Genomic DNA, 22,427 nt, shown 5'->3' with positions numbered 1-22,427 from the left:
AAGAAGAAGAAGAAGAAGAAGAGGAGGAGGAATAGATTGTGGTGAAGAAGAACAATAACACATGGGGTACTCCCTGCAGATAAATAAGGAAAGGGAAAGTGAATGCCTTGCCACCACCAGACCAGTGAAAATGAAATTTGGTCAAGCTATTAACACACAATGGCCTACTCTTTTCGAAGGGTGCCGAAGAATCTCTGTCGTCCATTAGTAAATGCTAGCGGATGGTACAGTTGGCCGAACCTCTCTTCTGGAAAGAAGGCATGTACTCTATGACACAGCACTCTTTCGATAAAACACCAGGACATCAGTTTGTCATTAAATCCTCTTCCATCGGTAATGAACCACAGGCTAAAGAGCTCAGCTTCGAGGTGATCACCAGTATGTGACTTATCAGAGCTACTCTGAAGTTGGACACACGAAACATGCACTGTTGATTTATGAAGGCGTATGAGATTGCAAAAATGATCAATATCAATGTACGTTTCAGGAGGGAGGAAAGTCCTGTCCTTCTTGATGTAGTTAGTTGTACAAGGGATAGACCCTAAATAGACCACAAAAAGTGGAGCATGGCTATTTAGTCAAATTGAGTGTAGCCTGTAATATTTTTCAAAGCATTCCTCTCGCAATCCCATATGGCTCTTCCACTGATGAACCAAAGCCTCATGTATTGCTTGCAGGCCATCTTTGTATGTGCTATATATCTTCTTTATTACACACACAACGCACATTCATCTCATACACAATTACTCAAGTACTGATCATGTACGCTTCGATCTCAGAAAACATGAAAGCTGAGGACTTTTTATTCAATTTTGGAAAATATTAACTTGCTTCTGAAGTTATTGTCATAAAAATAATAACACAGTGCTCACATAACCTATTTTCATTATGTCGTCTCATGTTGACAGGATGGCCTAGAGGTACGCACATCCCTTGGATGGACGCTAAACTGGGCGTCCTGTCTGCTAGCATTTGTTGTTGGATGTTAAAGAAAGATTCCATGGTTGGTGTCCTTCGTGAAGAGTATGTGAGATATTGATGGCACCATGGGCTGACCAAATTTCAAATTGGTGCCCGACCCTCCAGAGGGCATTCCATCAGTGGCATGGCCACACCTTCAGCCGATGATGCTGCCCTGTGGCCTTGTGCACCATATGAGCAAAGAAGATTAAGTTGTCTGTACTTTTGTCTCAAAATCAAGTGCAGACATGCAGATCTGGCTGGAGTATCGCAGAATGAGAGATATCATGGAAATTCGAGTTGGACACCGCACCATGTACAAGCAAACTGAGAGAGAGAGAGAGAGAGAGAGAGAGAGAGAGAGAGAGAGAGAGAGAGAGAGAGAGAGAGAGAGAGAGAGAGAGAGAGAGAGAGAGAGAGAGATATATATATATATATATATATATATATATATATATATATATATATATATATATATATATATATATACACACCAGCAGAATATTTTGCAGCAAGTAGTGTAAAGGAAGCCAAGAAAGGACCGATGAAAAGCAAAATGATCCCTCAGGACTCGACTCCGACAAATGAGATTCCTGGGGCAGGAGTTTGCAATGAAGACCTCAAGGCTGATGCTTTTGATTGCAAAGAAAAACGTGAAGATCACTCTCAAATAAGTTAAAAAGAAGCTCAATTTGGGAATTTCAACCTCAAAGATTTTCGTAGAGAAAGATTGCCCAGAATTTGACTTCAGATCAATATACGTACAAGATTAGAAGGGCACTCGGTAGAGCACACACCTCCTCCACGTCTCTCAATGGTGAAGAATCACTTTAAAAATTAAATAATTATTGTATCCAGATCCGGATTCAGATCTTCACCAAAATCTAATCAGTTCGTCCTTGTCACACACCCAACCTGTCCACAAAATTTCATCCGGATCCGTCCGCAACTTTTTGAGACATCCTGTACACACCCAAACAGACAGACAGACAGAAAGAGGTGAAAACATAACCTCCTTCACCTTCGGTGGCGGAGGTAACTTGACGTAGGAAGAACAAATTTCCATGGATATGAATATGGTATCATGTACATCTGAATCAAGTGTGAAAAACGTTAACATAAGAATTCTTGACCAAAGTGGTGTGCATGAAGATGTAGATAATAAATCAGTATTGAGGGACAAACATCCTCTCCAAGACAGATTTAGTGAAACACTTTCTAATGAAGAGGTGGTGTGCACCACTAATGGCCACACAGAAGACTTGTGTTTCGTACACGATCAATGCAAGCATAACATATGCAAAGGATGATCTACTGGAGATGTAATTTTGAAGAAAGAATGTGAAGTTTGCCAGGAAGATGTGAATCTGAAAGAGGTCTCGGTGCACAAATCACTTGAACCTTCAAAACAATACGCTTCACAATAAAAGCTCACAAAATTTCCTCGGGGCATTGTGTGACTCAATGGGTTAAGAGACTTCTGCTGAACTTGTGGAACTTTGTGGAGGATAATTATGATCACGCAGGTCCGGTTGTAGGTGCTCAAGATACGCCTTGCCTTGTTGACTTGTCTGATGAAATAGAAAATAGCTTTCATTGGTAGGCAGCCCAACCTTGTCCTGCTAAAAACTTGTGTTTGAATTCACACCCCTATGACAGTTTGAATATTACTGAGAGGGAGACCAATGTCCATTGTCTCGATGGAGAGAATAGAATTCCGTTTGTCATTTAGGGACGCTTTGTTGCAGCCGACAATATACAGTGTCTCAAACAGATGTTGAGCAATAAAGCATTTGATGAATGCACAGATGTATCTCAAGGAAATGACAGCAACGACTGCTGTTGGTCCATGACAAATTTCAAGCAAAATGGACATTTAATCGATGAGGATGTTTGTAACAAAATGCAGAAGAAGCAGATGTCTGATTTCAATGATGACGTACAAGAAGAAAACCATACGCATACTGTCGAAGAAGCTAGACTCGAGAGGGAGTATTGATCCATCCATCCATTGGGACCATACTCTGTGCAGAGCATTGGTGCTGCCTAAACAGTCTCCTTGGCTATTGGACACAATCCTGGATGGGTCGCCTCTCCGACACAGTATACCAGCAAGCTGGTACTCATTTTGCCGACCTTGGAAGGATGACAAGCAGTCAACCTCACTCGGTATTAATTTAACGGCCAAGCAGGATTTGAACTCAGGACACGAGGCTACCAAGCACACCACCTTAACCATGAAGCCAACACCAGGCATAGTATTGATATGAAGCGGTCAAGTATCTGCACGCCAAAAGGACAATGTCGACAAGATGAAGTGATCGAGGAAATTGCTGTGGAAGTTGAACATGTAATCGGTAATCTTCATTGCGGATTAGATACCGTTCGGCTGGATGATATGGGAGAGTCTAATTTTGCTACAAATACGAGAAACAAAGAGAAATCCATTTGTAAGTCATTCTGCACTGACACCGAAACCAATGAAACTGCAATAATGGTCGACAGAGAATAATTTTTAAGCGACTTCCAAGGTGCAGTTGGAAAGAATACTCTTGAAGACCCCTGCCATGCCAGTGATGATTCTATAAATCACCGGAGAAGAAGTATACTTGGGTAAAGTTGATTGTACAGTTATGGATAGTCATTGAAGTGCAGTTCAACTTGGAAGAATTCAGGAAGATATTTCCTCCACTTGCAATCGGCAGGAAGGTCCTTGTGATACTACGGTGTATGTATCATACTCAGATGTGATCTTCACCATAACCTCTCGAGACCCGTCTTGTAACGAACGTGGGGATACCAGAGTACAGCTCGAGTCTAATTCATGGCAGGGCTGGAAAGGTGGCGATGCGGAAGTCTTTCTGTTTGATTCTGCCAAAATGCAAAGCTTTTCAGAATCGGATAATCAGCATGACATTGCCAAATTTGCTGAATAAATGCCAAATCATCAATTGTACAAGTAACAGAGATTATCATCACACAGGAAGCTTGAATTTTTGTGAACAAGGTTCTGATGAACTTTCAAAAGAGAAGATGAAGAATTGCGAACTTGATGATTAATTGGTTTGTGAAGATTTGGCAACAGGAGGTGTCTTTCCGAACAATTTCAGACCAGAACAGGGTTCAAGCATAAAAACGGGTTATGAAGGATGTCATCAGCAGAGACCAAGTGAGGCACTGGAGAAACAGGACAATGAAGCATCGCACGGAAACAACAATGACACTACAATATTTGGAGAAGAACTTTACTCTCAGAATACAGCAGCAACTTTACAATATACTATGGAAGAAATTTTGTCGTCGCAAGAACATTCACAAAATCATTTAACGAGTGACTCCTCGGACGATGTGTGCGGCTCCATAGGCACGGGGGAGCTGCGATCGGCAGCAGCCACCACCAGCCTGGACTCCACCTTGGCGAGTGATGGGGAAAGGATGAATGCTAATAACACCCACACATCTCTTACGAAACCAATGATTTGCAGTGTGAATGGGTCAGTGTCAAATGTGGTGACAGATTTCTCGACCAAATGTGAAAAGAGTGACACCGGAAAGGAATCTGAAGCTCATGGAACTGCTGTAATTGATGAAGTTGTGCAGTTCAACAAGAAGAAAGTTTCTCCTGGAAAATACGAAATTAGAGTTCATGATAAAGCGATGTCTGGCAACACAGGCACACAATGCTCAGGCGATTTTGACAAAGCTTCTCGGGAATGTATGAGCAGATGGTGCAGCAATTTCAAGGAAACCAGTGCATCAAAAGCTATTTCATCCCAATTGAACGACGAACCGACTCTTATTTTAGGAAGGGAAAAAGACAGATTTTAATGATGCAGTTCCATTGGACACATGTAAAATACTTTGGGAATACAGTCGTGACCTTCACGAGCAAAATGGTCAAACCTGCAACATTGCAAGCACTCAAAAGTATTGCTCTCAAACTTCCCTAGGAGATGCGTACCGGCACACGAGTGATTTACACAAGATGATGCACCTTGATGTATCAAAAGGATATTTTCCACACAATGCTCATCGTGATGCAGGCAGTGTTGGTGCAATGGACATGTTGATTAAAATCTCACAATGGAGCTACAGCATGCACTGAGCCTCTGCAAGATAATTTTGCACTTAAGGGGAATATATCACCAAAGCATCAAGCACGCACTTACGAATGGCATCCACCAATCAGGACAGACACAACTAAAACCCCAGGATTAAATGTGAAGGGAATGCTGAAAAGAGAGCATTTGACTTGCATTTCAATGCCTAGGCACGGCAGCTTCATCCGGAGCTGTCCGTCTTGAGGTTGATCATGATGATCAGGTGTCGGTGAACCATATGCGAGCTCCACTGTGTGCAGCAACAAAGTATCTGTGCTGTGCGTAATCTGTTTTGTGGTACATTTGTTTTGGACCCCACTGACGGCAGTTCGGTGTTTGGGATTGAACAGCAGGCAGTGAGAGGAATCAGTACTTACTATTAAGGCCACAAAACAGAAAACCTGCTTGATGTATTTTCCACCACTCGCTGATGGATCGTGCGACTTGCCATCCGTTGATGACAGAGAGCAGCGAAGAGAATACAAACAGCATGAAAGTCTCAACTGCTGAAACTCTTTCACAGGAAGGACAATGCTAAGATATTTGTGTGCACGGTAAGGATCTGTGTACAGGAAAGAATAAAGAATAAGAATCGTGGGACGATGGAGATGGATACGATGATGTAAAGGAAGGATTATATGCACTAGATGCACCCGCTCCCTACGGGAGCCGTCAAGGGGGTCATTTTATTATATTTATGCCTATTTTACTCCAAGGGGTCCCAGGATTACACACCCCCCAAAATGGTTGTGATCGGTTCAGCCGTTTTGGGGGTACCTGAGAACAGACGGATGGACAGACGGTGGATTAGAGCAAGATGTGCCTTGCCGAGCACAACGGTGTCCGAGTCACAAGCTAAATATTTCGCAAACTATGAACTCGAACCATTCTCAACGTCCTTTGAAAGTCGGCAACAGACACAGGTGTGTGCATCTGAACATTGCTCACTGAAGGTTGATATGCGTCCAGGGTTGCCTTCACCAGACGTGCAATGTGACTCGGACGTAGGAATGACATTTGAAAGCTCATCGTGTAATCAATCCAATCCATTTTGCTGTGCCTCTCAGAAAAGGGGTCGACAGAAAGGTATTCTTGGAAATGGGTCATCACGAGATCTAAGCAACAGTTTTGCTGATTCTCAACGAACATCCCATGGGATACCTTTTAGCATTAGACCTCAGTTACAGTGTTCAGGACAACAAGACAAAATGATGGAAAGATTCAGCTTGCAGAGTGAAGGCAAACTGAGAGGTGTTGATAACCAATTTACTATTGATCATGACAATGGTACCAATAATCCGATGACTGTGGCCACATGTGTGAATTCCGAAGGGGAGCTTGTATCTGCGCCCGAAAAGCCTTTTAATCTAACCAAAGGTACGTATAGTACAAGTTCCTCGTTAAGCGTCTCTCACCAGCAAGCTGCTGTGAATGAGTCACAATCGCAAGAATCAGGTAATGCATCTCAAACAGAAATGGTGTGCTTCCCAAAAGGCAATCGCAGTCAAATAGTAAAATTACCACCCAAATCAGACTTTCTCACAGTTACTCCATTATCCACCAGCAGTGCCATTGATGATAACAATCATGAACAACAGCATCTGGAAAAGAATGGCTTTAAGTGGAGTTATTGTGAATCTGGCAATCAGGTAGGCAATGAGGGTAATCATAACTGACCGAGGCCTGAATTTAAGTTCTTTTGCTTTGCTAAGGAGACTGAAAACAACTCAAAAAGCCTGCTGAATGATTTAGCATCTCGCCAACAACCCATCGCTATCAACCTCACAGTTCCTTTTCAGAAACTTTCCGATGCAAGTCTTTTCAAGCATGTTCTGGAAGCTTCCCCAAAAGCTGTGGATCTGAAATCGGGTAAACGGGGCATTGCCCATGACTGCAGTTGCGTCGTGTGCCAGCTTCGAGAGGAACCATCCACAAAGAAGGCCCAATGAATCTGGCAAATAAATAATTTCTAGACTTTATTGATCTCTGCTGGTCAGCAGGACTGCTGTACTCAAGTCAGATTTGAGGTTGAAGACTTGAAGGGACCAAGGACTCGAAACTTTTAGACTCGTACCTTTGGACTCGTTGGATGGACGGAGCCGATTTGGACTCATTGGACGTTTAAACTGTACACATTAAATAATATTGAACTAAAAGGGTGCATAAAAGTCAACGAAGGGAAACTAATTACATTGGCATGAAAGAAATCCTGAGATACGTTGACCGCATTGCCAGATTGGTGTTCCGGTTAAGAGAGTGACTCGACCCCTGACAACTGACTCCCGCTGTGATGAGCATCCTCAGAATGCTGAACCCGATTTGCTAAATCAGCGATTTCAGGAGGCATTCTTGTTCTGATTGTTGTTGAATTCTATGGGTTTGATGGGAAAAGGCCCGGACCAAGCTGGCATGGGAGAGGGAAGGATACGAGATCTCATGCATCAGCAGACAATTCAAACGATAGGTTTGACCAACTGAGGGTCGGTAATGCTGTGCTAACCACCGTGGGAAGAAAAGTCGAGTGGACGTTTCTGGCTGAAGCCCTCTGTCGGAGCAAAAGCTGATGCTTCAAGCTGATGCCCGAAACTGCGGTTAGCATACGCTTGTCAACCTTAAGTTGACAAAACCTATCATTGGCACGGTATTGGAGAGGGCCTCCCTACCATGTTGGAGGCAATACATGTACATGGAGAAAAAAAAAAACAATTCATATATTCACCAGTGATTTATTAATTAATTATATGACGTTTCCATATTCGACGATACAAGATATGGAAGACATAAGTGATGTAACTGAATGCCGATGGGATTTTGAGCTTTGAGGGTTCACCGTCCAGTCCACCATAAATGTAACCCCAGGTTATACTTCCTCTCTAACCCACATGCAACCTTAAATCACTCGATGGTGTTACCATGGACACGGCAGCTGGGAGGTCCACCTCCACCCTGTTGTAATAACCATGTGAGTGTAAGCAAAAGGGGCGTTAGAGTTCGCTTGCAGCTTTTTTCTATGTTGTCAGAGCAACAGAGAATTGCCATGGCACGTCTACACTCTACAGCCTGTGGTCACACCCAGTGCGACAAGTGGCAGTTTTAAAACAAAATTCTAAACCTGAATATTGAACAGGTTTCCATGCACATGCATGCTGCTGCTGCTGCTCGCATTTGGGAATCAAGTCATTTGTTTGTAAAGATAATCCCTTTCATCGTTACATTAATTAGCATCGTTTTGAAACTGCCCGGGCTGGTGCAATGGTGTGTGATGCAAATTGGACCAGAGTGCGGTGGAGAGATACCGGACTCTATGTGGAGGGTGACAATCGAGGTCTCCAGAACTCAAATCGGAAGTTCAAACAAATCATTGTTGCCTATGGAAACCAAATGCCAACTGATAAATCTGAACCATTCCACTGTTTTTCAATCCAAAATAATCCATGAACATTGTGTCCTCACGTATGCCAGCCATTTAGTCATCTCCTTGAGAGAACAGCTGTTGAATCTGTATTGTGCAGAAACTGTTACATACCTTTGACTGGATGAGAAGTGTTCATTTAACACCGTTTCTGCTTTTCATTTGGCCTTGCCTGACATTTAGGATTTAAATTGAGCACATGCTTAATGCTTAGCTCCCCTCATATCATTTCAATAGCTATCACACACACACACACACACACACACACACACACACACACACACACACACACACACACACACACACACACACACACACACACACACACACACACACACACACACACACACACACACACACACACACACACACACACACACAACTTCAACTTCATTTAAATTGTAAACCTCAAAACATAGTTGCCTTACCTAAAGTAACCTAGAAGCGATTGACTGGTTTCCCAATGGCACGGATCATCAGCTGGGCACCGTTCTTCCTCGAGGTTTCGATCCTTTCAGGCCAGAACCTCTCCAAACAGCAGATCCACATCAGTAGATCCACAAGCTCATGCTGCGGGGGCAGTCAACCCATCAATGCAACATTACTCATCAAACTTTACTTGCTGGAGGATTTAATGTATTATCACATATTTATAACTCCCATCACACATTCTATGATATAATAATACATTAAATCATGCACATCTTACCGAAAATATAACACGTCCACCAACAAACATGACCACCCCACTCACCTGTGGACAAAACTGTTATTCAAATATTCCAACGGTTATTTATAAACGTTATTTCTCCATGCTGCCCTGTCTCCGAGCAACCACTGAAAATTATTTTAAATAATGTATTTATATAAATATCCCCTTAACAATATATATTGTATTTCACTGATTCTATTTGGTGTCGTTTTATGATCTTAAAGAAAACCTGTTTCAATCTTGTAACTGTACCTCCCTGTGTTAAGGCCCTATCACACCTTGACGATTTAGCCAGCGTATGCCGACGTATGAAAAATTTGTCTAAAACGCTGGCACACGTCGAATACGTTATGGGTAAGTTTGTATACGTTAAGAACACGCTGGCATACGTCGTAGTACGCTGGCTTTTTTTCGTAGTACGCTGGCTTACGTCTTTGTACGCCGGGATGTTAGACAAATTTTCCATGCTTGAAATTTTTCGACATATGCCAGCGTATGTCTCACACGTTCCGTATAACGCTGGCCATAAGTGGTAGGCAAGTTACGCAATGATTGACACACGTTACTTGGAAGTTACTCATAAGTCGAAACATGTCAAGGTAATGGTTAGCGTACCCGAAACTTATTTCTAACCTATGAGTAACGTGCTGTAGGCACGTTACGTGATCGTTGACACACGTTACTTGTACGTTACTCATAAGTCGAAACACGTCAAGGTAATGGTTAGCGTCAGTGTTCCAGACTCCCTGTTTTTTTTTTTTATTCTTCGGTATGACGGTGATGTTGACACTTCGATTTCTAGTGCGGTTATAATATAATATAATTAATAGGCTGCCGCTCAACGATTTAAATCATAACCGCACTAGAAATCCAAGTGTCAACATCACCATCATACAGAAGAAGAAGAAGAAGAAAAAAAAACCCAGGGAGTCTGGAACACTGACGCTAACCATTACCTCGACGCGTTTCGACTTGTGAGTAACGTACACGTAACGTGTGTCGACGTGTGTCAACGATCGCGTAGCGTGCCTACAACTTATGCCAGCGTATGCGGAATGTGTGTCATACGTCGAGAAATTTTCAACATGCTGAAAATTTCTCGACGTACTCTGCGTATGACGACATATGGCAGAAAACTACGGCATATGCCAGCGTGCTCTTAACGTATACAAAACTTACCCATAACGTATTCGACGTGTGCCAGCTTGGTTCGGCAAATTTTTCATACGTCGGCATACGCTGGCTAAAACGTCAAGGTGTGACAGCGGCTTCTCACTTCGATGTCTAATGCGGTTAAGATTTGAATCATCGAGCCGCAGCCGATGAATAGCCTACGCCACGTGATCATCGGCGATACGCTGCCACGCTATGCATGTTAGATTATCGTTGGGCATAGGTTGTGAACACCGACAACACGCTCAGCATTCGTTGGTACAAGTTATCGATATGTGATTAAAACGTTCTGTGTACATTACTAATACGTTATGCATACGTCCAATATGTTATTATACGCCCAAAACTTAAAAAAAACATCAATAGTTCAGCGTACGCCAGCGTTTTACATACATTTTGAGACCTTGCCATACGCTGGCTAAAACGTCAAGGCGTGACAGCCCCTTTAGAAACGTCTAACTAGTTATTTTAATCTATTGATATATTCAGTGCTGTGTGTAGTTGCTCTCACAGTCCGAATTATTTCACCTGCAACTGTACCATAGAAAAGCTTTTGAGGAATATTGCTGTCTGAGAAAGGCATTCGTACAATGTGGAATGGAAAAGTATCTCGTTCTTCAAATAATTTGGTGTGAATAGTATTGATATCGATTTGTAATTCTAAAAAATAAACTGAAGTGCAAGTTTGGTTTTCCCATTTTAATTCGAGTTCTTTTGGGTATATCTCATCATGAAGCTGATCAAATACAAACCCATCATTAATTGCCAGTAAATCATCAATGAATCTAAATATGTTTTCACACCTTCGTGCAGTTGTTAGTGTATTCCTGGTATGTTCTGGACCCAGACTCGTACATGTGCAGGAATAAATTTGCATAGAAAGGGGTTGGATCTGAACCCATCAGTATCCCCACTGTCTGCTGCGTCCACTTTCCACCGGTACTCCAGGGGCCCCTGTCTGGTCATTCCCCAGGCAAATGCCTGGCCCATCCCCTTAAGATGCTGATCAACCTGCTGCAACCACGAGGCACATGGTTGGCCCATTGGCCTCCTCCACTCATGAGACTCCCTTGCTGAGAGAATCTGGTGAGCAGGATCAGCGTCAGTAAACACGAGCCACATGTCCATAGAGCCGCAGCTGATGCTCACGGACCATGCAGGTAAAAAAATCTCACTTGAGTCTCTCTCAGCAACTGCTTGTTGGACACAAAGTCTGACCAGTGATAGCCAAAGATTCTCCGAAAAGACTTAATTCCAAAGGAATTAAACCTCCATCTCAGATCCATGGTCAGAGTCCAAGTCTCACATCCATCGAGCTATAATGGAAGCAACAAGGACCTGAAGACTCGGACCTTCATTCTGCATAGGTACCAACAGCGCCACACCCCATGATCCAGTGAATCCATGACTTCCCAGGCCTGACCCAGATGTCTATTTATCTCTGGTTCACAGTGAGCGGAGACATGAATATCACTGCCAAGGTAAGTGAATCTCTTTGTGACCTGAACATCCTCGCCACAAATGGGTACAAACAAGACAAGAAACAAGTACAAACAAACAAGAAAGTACCCACAAATGGGTACTTTCAATCAAATATGTGATTGAAAGCCTGGATCTTAGTTTTGACCCAGGAAACCATAATAATGCCAGTGGCTCCGACTCCTCATTCAGCACCTCAAGTGCCCCAAAAAGGATATCCAAAGTCTCCGCAAAGATGACTGCATCATCTGTGAAATCAAGGTCAGAGATCTTGTCATTCCCAAACGATGCACTGCAGCTTGATCTCTCCGACATCCTCCACAGAATCCAGTCTATACAAGTGCTGAAAAGTGTGGGGACCAGTACACTCCCTGAATGAACTCCAGTAACAACTGAAAATAAGTCAGAGATTGTATCACCACATCTCACAGTACTCTCAGTACCAGAGTATAGTTCAGACAACAGATTGATCAGTTTTGGGGCACCCCACGAAGACCAAGAATCCTCCAGAGGACATCCTGATCAAACGCTTTGCAGAGATCAACATATGCTGCAAGCATCCTCTGCCAAAACTCTCGTCTGTGTTCGGTGAGGACCCGAAGAGCAAGGATACGGTCAATCGTTGACCTCTTTGGTGTAAAGGCTGACTGATCTGGGCGCTGGTGCTCAAGCAGATGGTGGTGAATCTGATCAAGAATTATCCGAGCAAAGACCTTGCCCAGCACTGAGAGCAGCGTCACCCCTCGGTAATTGTTGCAGTCTTGGCGATCACCCTTCCCTTGCGAGAGAGGGACAACAAGGCCCCTCTTCCAGTCAGTTGGGATGATGCCTGTGTTCCAGGCAGAGCACAGAACTGCATGCAACGACATGAGTACAGCATTTCCACCAGCCTTGAGAAGTTCAGCATGGATGCCACAGATCCCTGGAGCTTTACCCCATTTCAACCGGTTCACCAGAGCTTGTGTTTCCACAAACGAATGTGGATCACAGTTGTTTGGAGGGTCAGCAATCTGGATAGTAACACCCCTGACATCCAACTAAAGAGCTGGTAGGTCAGCCTGGTATAAGGTAACCCAGAAAATAGAGGAGATGGGACAAACGATAGAGACAAAAGAACGGGAGATGAACGAACAAACAAGAAAAAGACATTGTGCAGAGCACAATACTTGCAAAATGCACACCCCTCTCCAAAGGTTGCCATGGATACATCAAATTGTCCATTTCATTAAGATTAAAGTTGACAATCTTAATCAAAGCTCAGGTCAATCAGATGTAAATTGATTATTTTTCAGATTGAAATTGATGATTTGAGAAGTTTGACCTTGAGTTGACCTTTGACCTTTTGACCTCAAAAACAGTTGGTTTCTCAATCCAGTGATGCACTATGCAATTAATCTTGTTCAAATTTCAAGTCAATCGGATGAAAAATGACGATTTTAGAAATTTGACCTCAAAATCAATAGGCTTCTCAGTTGAGACTACCTCTACAACCTGGTAAAGTTTGGTGAAGATCAGTTTAAAATTGTGACCTGTCGGCAATTGACAGACAAATAGACAGACACAGAATTTCAAAATCCACTGAACAATAAACTTGAAAAATCTTCGATTTTGCAAGTATCAAACAAACAGACCCAAATGCAATTCTCTCTTCTTTGGTGAGGGTAATGCTACACCATTAATATAACAAAATACAATATTACAAACACTTGTGAGGTCAACAAATATAGATGCCATTCTCACGTGACAACCAATACAGACGAATCTACCGGCGAGAAAGGACGGATACAAAATATAAATCATAATTGTATTAAAAAATTTATGAAACCTCCCACCCAACTTCAGATCAATAAAAGCGGGGTCGTTCGGGTGGAAGCTCAGAATCACAATTGTATCGAGATATTATCAAACGAGCGAATGTTTCAACCAAACCCGTGATTGTGTTTACTTTCGGATCAGGAGCAGTTTCGTACCGATGAAAAAGTCAAGTTCATAATTGCATCGAGGTATTTATGAAGTCTCCCACCGACCTTAGAACATCCGCTGGGACCATCAAAACGTTCCACAGAAGGTTTGGCGGCGTGAGCCCCAAAACTGAGGGAGTAGTTCAGGGACGGACAGACACTCCTGCTTTATAATATAGATAACAGCTCTTCTAGACACTGATATTTCAACAACTACTTCGGATAAACCTGCTTTTAAATTCATCTTGGCTTTATTATAACACTCGGTTGGTGGTCTATTACAGTGTTTCTCAAGGTGGGGCGTGGCAATATTTTGGTGGTGTATGAGGATTCAGAATTGATGAATTAATATATGATGATCGCTTTCGAGAGAAAGAGAGAGAGAGAGAGACAGCGAAGAGAAATCGACTGGAAATCACGAAACGTGGTGATTTAAGGCTGAAACTGTCCAAATTGGTTCCTCGAATCAAACAAATCTGCAGCCAGCGTCAAGGGCAGGGCTCCCATTGAAGTGAGTAGCAATTGAATAAAATTTGCAATAAAGTTTTAATAAAGCCTTTTGAATACATATGTAGCATATACTGTAGTGTCTCCAATCATGGTGGGACGTACGATTTTTTAAAAAATCAAAGTGGGGCGTGGGGCAAAAAAGGTTGAGAAACACTGGTCTATGACAAACTGTTTTTAATTAATCAAAAACTACAAATTATCTTTGTCCTCTTGGTAGGGCACATTTACTGGAGGCATTTCTGCATGACCTTGTTCGAGTGCACATACGTGGCGTCAATGACTGTATGTGCTGAGATGGGAGACACAGTAAGTCGCATATTAACAAAAATGCAACCTTCAATAGAGCCAAGAACCTTGTACTAATCAAAATTAATATTTATTTTAGTAATATGGTGAAAACTTCAAAAGAGTTTCTCCCCCTCCCCATTAAAGCGTTTACAATTATACACATCAGGTTCACCAATTACATTTTAATCTGATCAGTGTTTACAGAGTACTGTACCTCTTCTTCTTTTAATGGCCACAATTATTTCCACGTTCTTGTGGTGTTGGCCACCGATGAATACATTGATGAATCACCATGTCTGTGAACGCCGTTTATAACAGTTTATAGTTGTGTCCAGATTCGAATGCCAACAAAATCACAGGTTTTGCAATTAAATATTTAAAATATTAATAATGACTATTGTTTTTGTAATGAAAACGTACCTTGTTCAGTTTTCAACACATTGTTTCAGTTTTTAAAATAGACATAAACTCAAGAGGTGATGTTGAGTGTACGAAAGTAGACGTGTACATTTCATACATAACTTTGAAGTGTACGTGTACGTAACCTCTTTAGTGTGTACGTGCATATAATAAATATCTCTTGGGAATTTTTCTGGCCTCCTGCCTAATTAATGACGGCTTGACGAACAAGCCGATTTTCGTTTATTTACTTCACATAATATGTGAATTACATGTCCATAATTTTTTTTATAAGCCTTGAAAAGCCAGGCGAAAACTAAAAGTTAAAAAAAAATAAATGAAAGACCTCTATTTTCTTTTTCTCTGCATTAGAGAACATACCTTCAATGGGCGGTGTATATTAAACTGCTGCCGCAATCGCTGCAAACAAAACATGCATTACCTCGTTACCCTCACTGAAGGAGAGAGAATTGCAATTGGGTCCGTTTGTTCGTTTATTTGTTTGTTTGTCTGCACAGAACTTTCGTGTTTTTATCCGCAACCGCTTGTCGGATTGAGACAAAATTTTCACCATTTGGTGCGACGACTCATGCAGAATGTTTTAATGATAATTATGACGTCATAGGTGGCGTGGTGCGGCAGCCATGTTAGAAAAACAGAAAAACTTTGGACCTCTATCTCTGAAACCGCACCAAGGGAAAAAATTGAAACTTGGCACAGAGCAAGTACTCCACATGGGGAATGAGGGATTTTTTATGACGTCATAATTGCATATGTTGAATGTAACATCCGATCAGTATGAAAAATTTTGAGGGTCATCTAGGGATAAAATGGTCCACAAATTTTTCGATGACATCATCGGTCACGTGATTCAGCAGTTCTAATTATGTCTTTTGAATTACATAACACACCGGCACACAAACGCCACACAAAAACCACACAACACACCACACAAAACAAGTCCTGGCGAGGGTCTGCAATCTCTGATTGCTCTTTTTTTGTTTGAGTTGGAATCAAAATGTACCTTTGTTTCCTCAAAACGGTACCTTTATTTAATGATAGAAGACACATTGTTCAGTCTTCAAATATTCACCTTCAGGCCTATGCACCTTCAGAGCTATGCGGAGCGAAAAAGATGGTGGCGATTTCTCGGCAGCTGGAGAGAAAGGTGTGGCCTGGCTAATGGGTGGTACTTGCGATTCCGGAGAAGAGAGGGGAAGGCGCGGCCTGGAGAATGGGCAGCGCCGATTACCCACAGACCCAAACTCAGCTTTTTTATATCAGATGATGATGATGGTGACGCTAAAGACAAGTTGATGGAGATGATCGGTACATGCCCATAATGGCCACCTCTTCTTTACCTCAAAAACATACCACACCCTCTAATGCTATGTATCGATATATAGTATTGCATAATTCTTGTAAGTATAATGAAAGCAATTTGTTTTACAGTCTTCAAGTATAAAATTCAATTTAAACAAAGGTTTCAAGAGGTTTAAAGACATATAAATAAATAAATTCTGGGTTTTACCACCCTTTCACCCAGCAGCTATTACACCACCCTATCTAACACATTACATTAGCTGTTTGTACTTGTTTGTTTGCTTTATGACATCCTTAAAAATAGGAAGTTTCCTGTTTGGAATGACTTTCAATTTTGTTTGACTGCCTGGCAGGCAGAAAGAGTAAAAAATATTGTCGCGGGGGTGGCCAGCCCAGGTTAACCGCCCGCCCAAAATTTGTGGTAGCCAGGCGGTTAACACCGACCAACCTCCCCAGGACGGTCGAGCGGTCTATATTACTAGGAGGCAGACATGCTGATCAACATAGGTTTCAACACGTGCTCGAAGGGTATGGCGGTTGGCAATAGTGGACGGCGAAGGAGTACTCGGAATGGAACGGAAGAAGGATTATGGAGAATGGACAGCACGAGGGGGTTTTGGTCCACGAACCCCACTACAAATACACCAAATGCGGTTTTTAAAAAGGAATACATTTAATGAAACATAAATATCTTCAAGGACAATAATGACGATGAAATGAAATGAATAATAATAAATAACTTCTATGGTCAAGGCCCCACACACGGATGCAAACACAGACAAAGGGTAACAAAACGAAAATAAAACCCCCTTCTTAAATACACTGGTACTCAGCTTGGCTTTTTTTTTTAAACTCAGCCCAAGGCTGGTCCTCGTCAAGTTCAGGTTGAGGGCACTTCCTCCGGTGTGTACTTGCAAGCAAAAATGGCGCCGTCACTTTTGTAGAGCACATGCGTGCACTGCGGCACTTCTGTAGCAGCTTTCCACAAGCAGGCTGAAGAACGTGTCAGTCTCCTCTTTCTGAGCAGGTGCCACCTGCCTCGTGCGGTCCTTACACCGACCTCGCGTGCATGTCCCGCCAAACCAGACGGGAGCCTTCCACACTCCACATGCGCAATCTGGTCGGAACCTCCTCAATCTGCTCTGCTCTGATCACTCCAAAATGTGCAATGTCCCTGGAACCTTCTCAATCTGCTCTATATGGTCCGAAGCCCCCTTGCTCTTTTTATCACCCTCTCTGTCCTACGCCCCCAGGGAGAGGCCTGTCCGCCCCCAAACCCAGGAAGGCGGGGCTCCTCGTTTGTTGCTGTTTTAGGACTCGTTCCCAGCTTTCGGCCTGGCTTGAAGTATAAAAAAAAACATAGGGAAAATCACAGAGGGCAATCACGTACAGCGGAACATATTTTTACTCTCTTAGCTAATTAACACTGCACCACCTCTCATTTGGTGAAACATAACACTTAAGCTCATAGATTCCCTAACTTATACACATTGAGGTGCTTCTACTCATCCACAGACCATGCTCCACTATACAATCCTATCTGTACTATTAAATCATTTAATCTACCCCCAAAACCGTAACAATATCATCTCACTCACTCCTCTCTGCACATATGCGATCGGGAAGAATTCAGGGCCAATGTCTGGTAAAATGAAAGACTCGTCTTACTATTCATGTTCCAATTTGTGTTCAAAATATAACATTCAATTTAAATAAGTTGTTCCTCGATCATAAACTGACAATCATAAACTGATAAGATGGACGGATAGACGGACAAACAGACAGACGTGAACCAATTGCTTAACTCTGTTTTTCGCTCTACATGCGGGGGTAACAACCAGTGTGACCACTCCTTGGCTATTTTCACAAGATCTTGGCTATTCGTTGTTCACCTTGGTTTTCTTTCGGTTTTCTTGGCGTATAGGTTTTCTATTATCATCGCTTTTCCGAAACCTTGTGAATTCTTGGCTTTTTTCATTGGCTCACCTTGGCATTTATGAAAATGAGGAGTGGTCACACTGATAACAACCCTACTGTCAGTTTTAATATGATCCCGCTTGTTATGAATTCAAACGATTTTCAATCATTTCAGAAGAAACTAAAGAGCATCACCTTTTCAAAAATATAAATATTTTGCAACAAAACGTTCTTTATCAACTGATCGTCATGGATTTGATTCCTGTATTTCTTCACCCTGGCCAGCCTGTGGCAAATAAGCCTGAAGACCCCTCCGCACGAGTTGTTTAGGAAGAGACCTTGGTCCTGCAGTGGACTTGAATAGGTTGCTCCTTGGGTGATAGTGCGATGATGTTTTGGTGGTATCGTTTAGTATTGGCCGGAGTATCGTCTGTTAAAATTAATCGCAACAGCCCAACAGCACTGTTATGTTTTCAATCCAATTAATTGGTTGCTTCATTTTACATTCTTGCTGTGTACCTGCAGCATATATCGAGTCATTTTGCTGTTGCCATTTTGTGATGTCTTTTGTTTTCTACAAGTCTTCAAGAAATTGTGGTAAAAATTTTTTATTTTAATTCAGATTAATTATCATTTTAACTTCCTACAATTTGTCCCATTACACTGTTTTCATCCATGCGGGAAAATATTGTTGCGGATTCGCGCCCGCCGGCGTGCGGACGGCCACGTAACTCGAATCGCGGCACGTCGCCCACCGGACGGACAATCCAGTCGTGACCCTCTCGGACTAACGCCGGGAACTAGTCACGGGTGGACCTTTCGGTCTCACCGCGATCGTGCCAATCGGCCCCCGCGTGGGATAGGGTTGCTCACCAAATTCGACCTACCTAAGTACCCACACGGAGGGTAGACCGGGCGATCGCACCTCGCCGCAGGTCGACTTCGGACACGGGCCACTTTAAGCGACCCGTTCCGTACTATCGGGATAACCGAGCGGTGTTATTCGTCGGCCTCGACGGTTTGATTAATTATCGGGCGTTTTAGCCCACGACCAACCCTTTACGTGAAGCAAGATGGAGATTCAATAGAGGAAAAGACGAAGCAAAGCGGGAAAACAGTTCAACAATAAGCACATTTATTCCGCGATGAACGGAAAGCACACATATACAATTCCACCAAAAGCACATGTAAAAGAAGAAGACAATGCAATATTACACAAAAAGCAAATGCAACAATGCAGATCTAACCGACTACCGGGCACACGGCAACACTTATACAATTTTACTTCACAGACGGCGCCGACAACACAGATACCCAAAGCAAAAGAAAAGAGAACCACCCTCCAGGATGAGGGGGGTAGGCGGGCCTGGGGCCGAGACCGTGTCGGGCCTACCCGTCTGATGATGAGATGCAGAGCGGCGGCGGCGCCTCAACTCCACGGGCCTCGCGGACAGTGTCTGGTAGGGGGTGGGAAAGGGGCCCCCTTTGTCGCACTATCTCAGCGCGGGGGGAAACAGGAGGGGGTTGCTGATGCTCGGGGGAAGGAGGATATCACCCTGTCTCGGGTCCCGCGGCGAGCGTCTCCTCCTCCACCTCGGTCGCGTTGCTGGCCTCTCCCTGTGCAGCTCCCGGCACCGACGCGAGCACCCCCTCGTCCGCCTTCGCCGCCGTCACCTCTCCACGGCTCCGTCTACTCGCCCTCTCCGTCTCCTCTCTTGGCTCGTCCCAACTCTTCACTCTTGACTTCTCCCACTTCTTTCCAGCTCCACCGACGACTCTATTGAACTCCGCACAACTCTAACTGGCTTTTACTGACGAACGCAGCCGTTTATATAAGCCCCGTGGCTTTGCTCTTTCACCCTTGACCCTTTGCCTCCAACCCTTCACCTCTCTAACTGGCTCCCCATTGGACCGAGGAAAAGTGGGCGTGAATGCTTTTTGATCCATGAATTTGCATATAGCGACCGCCCTCCAACGCCCTGGAGGCGGGGCCAAATCGCCCACGCTCTCCGATTGGACGGAACAAAAGTGGGCGTGAGTCGTTTTTGATCCGTTTTCTGCGGAAAGTCCGTGAAGTTTTTGAACACGCTGCTCGGTGCGCGCCCCGCATGAGTCCAGTATCGGTGCCCACGAGTGGCGCGAGATGGTGTGGATGCGATGGTGGCGAGTTGGGACGGTAAAGGTCATGGCGGTTGTTGTGAAGCGGCGTTGTGGTTGGTGGTTGTTGTTGTGAAGCGGCGTTGTGGTTGGTGGTTGTTGTTGTGAAGCGGCGTTGTGGTTGGTGGTTGTTGTTGTGAAGCGGCGTTGTGGTTGGTGGTTGTTGTGAAGCGGCGTTGTGGTTGGTGGTTGTTGTTGTGAAGCGGCGTTGTGGTTGGTGGTTGTTGTGTGATGGCTGTTGAGACGTGGTTGGTGGTGGTAATAATGGCGGCTGGTCCAAAATAAAGATAGTAAAAGAAAAACGGCTATCCTGAAGAGTCGCAGCCCGCATGAATGACATTTATTCCCTCTAGACAACGGGTTTGGGCCTAACTACACATATACTTACCGAGATATCTCACCTAAGGGACCTGAATGGTGGTTTGTGAATTTCGTCAACCACAACAATATAAACAATCGTGTGATGGCAGCGCCTCTCGTGATGGTCAGGGAATTCCTCGCTGCGGTCATAAAAGTAGTGGATTTCTTTTGTCACACTGGTAAGGTATTTCAGTTGCAGTATTAGTTTTACTACAAATTTGAAGCTTATGGAGAAACAGTGGGGTTTGACCAATGCTGAAGGGAACAGGTGGACAGTCGATTGGCGTTCAAACTTGACCTGTAAGAAAAGGCAGGGTACGGTGAGATTGGGGTGGGTGGAGCTGTAAAAACAAAAGATCATAATAGAAATGGGAGACAATAAGGGTTGGTGGTGAGCTGCAACTTTGAAGCAGTGAAGAGAGGAAAATGATTGAATAGATGCAAGTAACAATTCTTTAATAAATGCTTCAACTCTTATTTGCAAGTCGATCGAGATGGAGCAGGATAGTTCAGTTAGTAAATGAGATTGTTACCAATTGTCTGTTTGTTTTTGTTACTTATTGAAATTAAAGAATTTTCAAGTGTGTGGATTATTCTGTTTGTTTGTATGTCAGGTCACAAAACTTCACCACATGGTAGAGTTCGTCATAAGTAAGAAGCCTATTGTTTTTGAGGTTAACACAGGCCAAAAGGACAACATAGGCCAAAGGTCAACAACTTAGGTGAGATTTCAAAAAATCCTCAATTTTCATCCAATTGACTTGTAATTTGAAGAGGATTTATATTTCAGGTCACTAAAATCAACAACCAGTTATTTTTGAGGTCAACATCGACCAAACCGTCAATATAGGCCAAAGGTCAACAACTTCGGTGAAATTTCTAAAATCCTCAATTTTCATCCCATTGACTGTAGTTTTAAGGTGAACACAGGCCAAAAGGTCAACATAGGCCAAAAAGTTAACATAGATCAATTTTCTAAAATAGTCAATTTTCATCCAATTGACTTGAAATTTGAAAAGGATTTGCAGGTTTTGTCTCGAATTTCTAAAATAGTCAATTTTCATCCAATTGACTTGAAATTTGAAGAGGATTTGCATGTTTCGTCTCAATTCAACCAGCAAGTATTTTTAAGGTCAATTTTGTTTTATGGATTTCACAAGTACCGTGCTATTCATGAAATCTTTCTTCTTTGTTTGTTTGTTGGGCTGTGAGCAGGATATTTCAAAAAGTTGTGAACGGATAAGGACAATATTTGGTGGATGATTTGTTTCGGTGACAAGAAAAATCCAATTAGATTTTGGTTCAGGTCTGGATCGAGATCCGGCCTACCAGTGGATACAAAACGTATAAATTGTTCAGCCTGGCATAGGTATACACTCCACCAAGTGCTGTTCTAGTTGGTCCTGGATTGTTTGTCCAGTCCAGTCAAAACTGACTCAAACTATACCATCAAGCAAAGACTGTTCATGACAGCAACAGTTGAGTCCATCCTGATTTATGAAAGTGAAGCTTGGACCTTCACTGCAACCCACAAGAAGGGACTTGAAGGGAAGGTACTCAATGTCTTCATTCAGCTTTCAATGTTCATTGATCTGAACATGGGACAAATAAAGAGCTCTATGGTTCTCTTCAAAGGTTGTCCGTTAAAATTAGAAGACATCTCAGGATTGCTGTGC

This window comes from Eptatretus burgeri, chromosome 10, assembly GCF_056783735.1.
Source record: "Eptatretus burgeri isolate ZD-2024b chromosome 10, Ebu_testis_v1, whole genome shotgun sequence".
NCBI classification, from domain to species: Eukaryota; Metazoa; Chordata; class Myxini; order Myxiniformes; family Myxinidae; genus Eptatretus; species Eptatretus burgeri.
Note: the sequence above shows the minus strand (reverse complement) of the source record.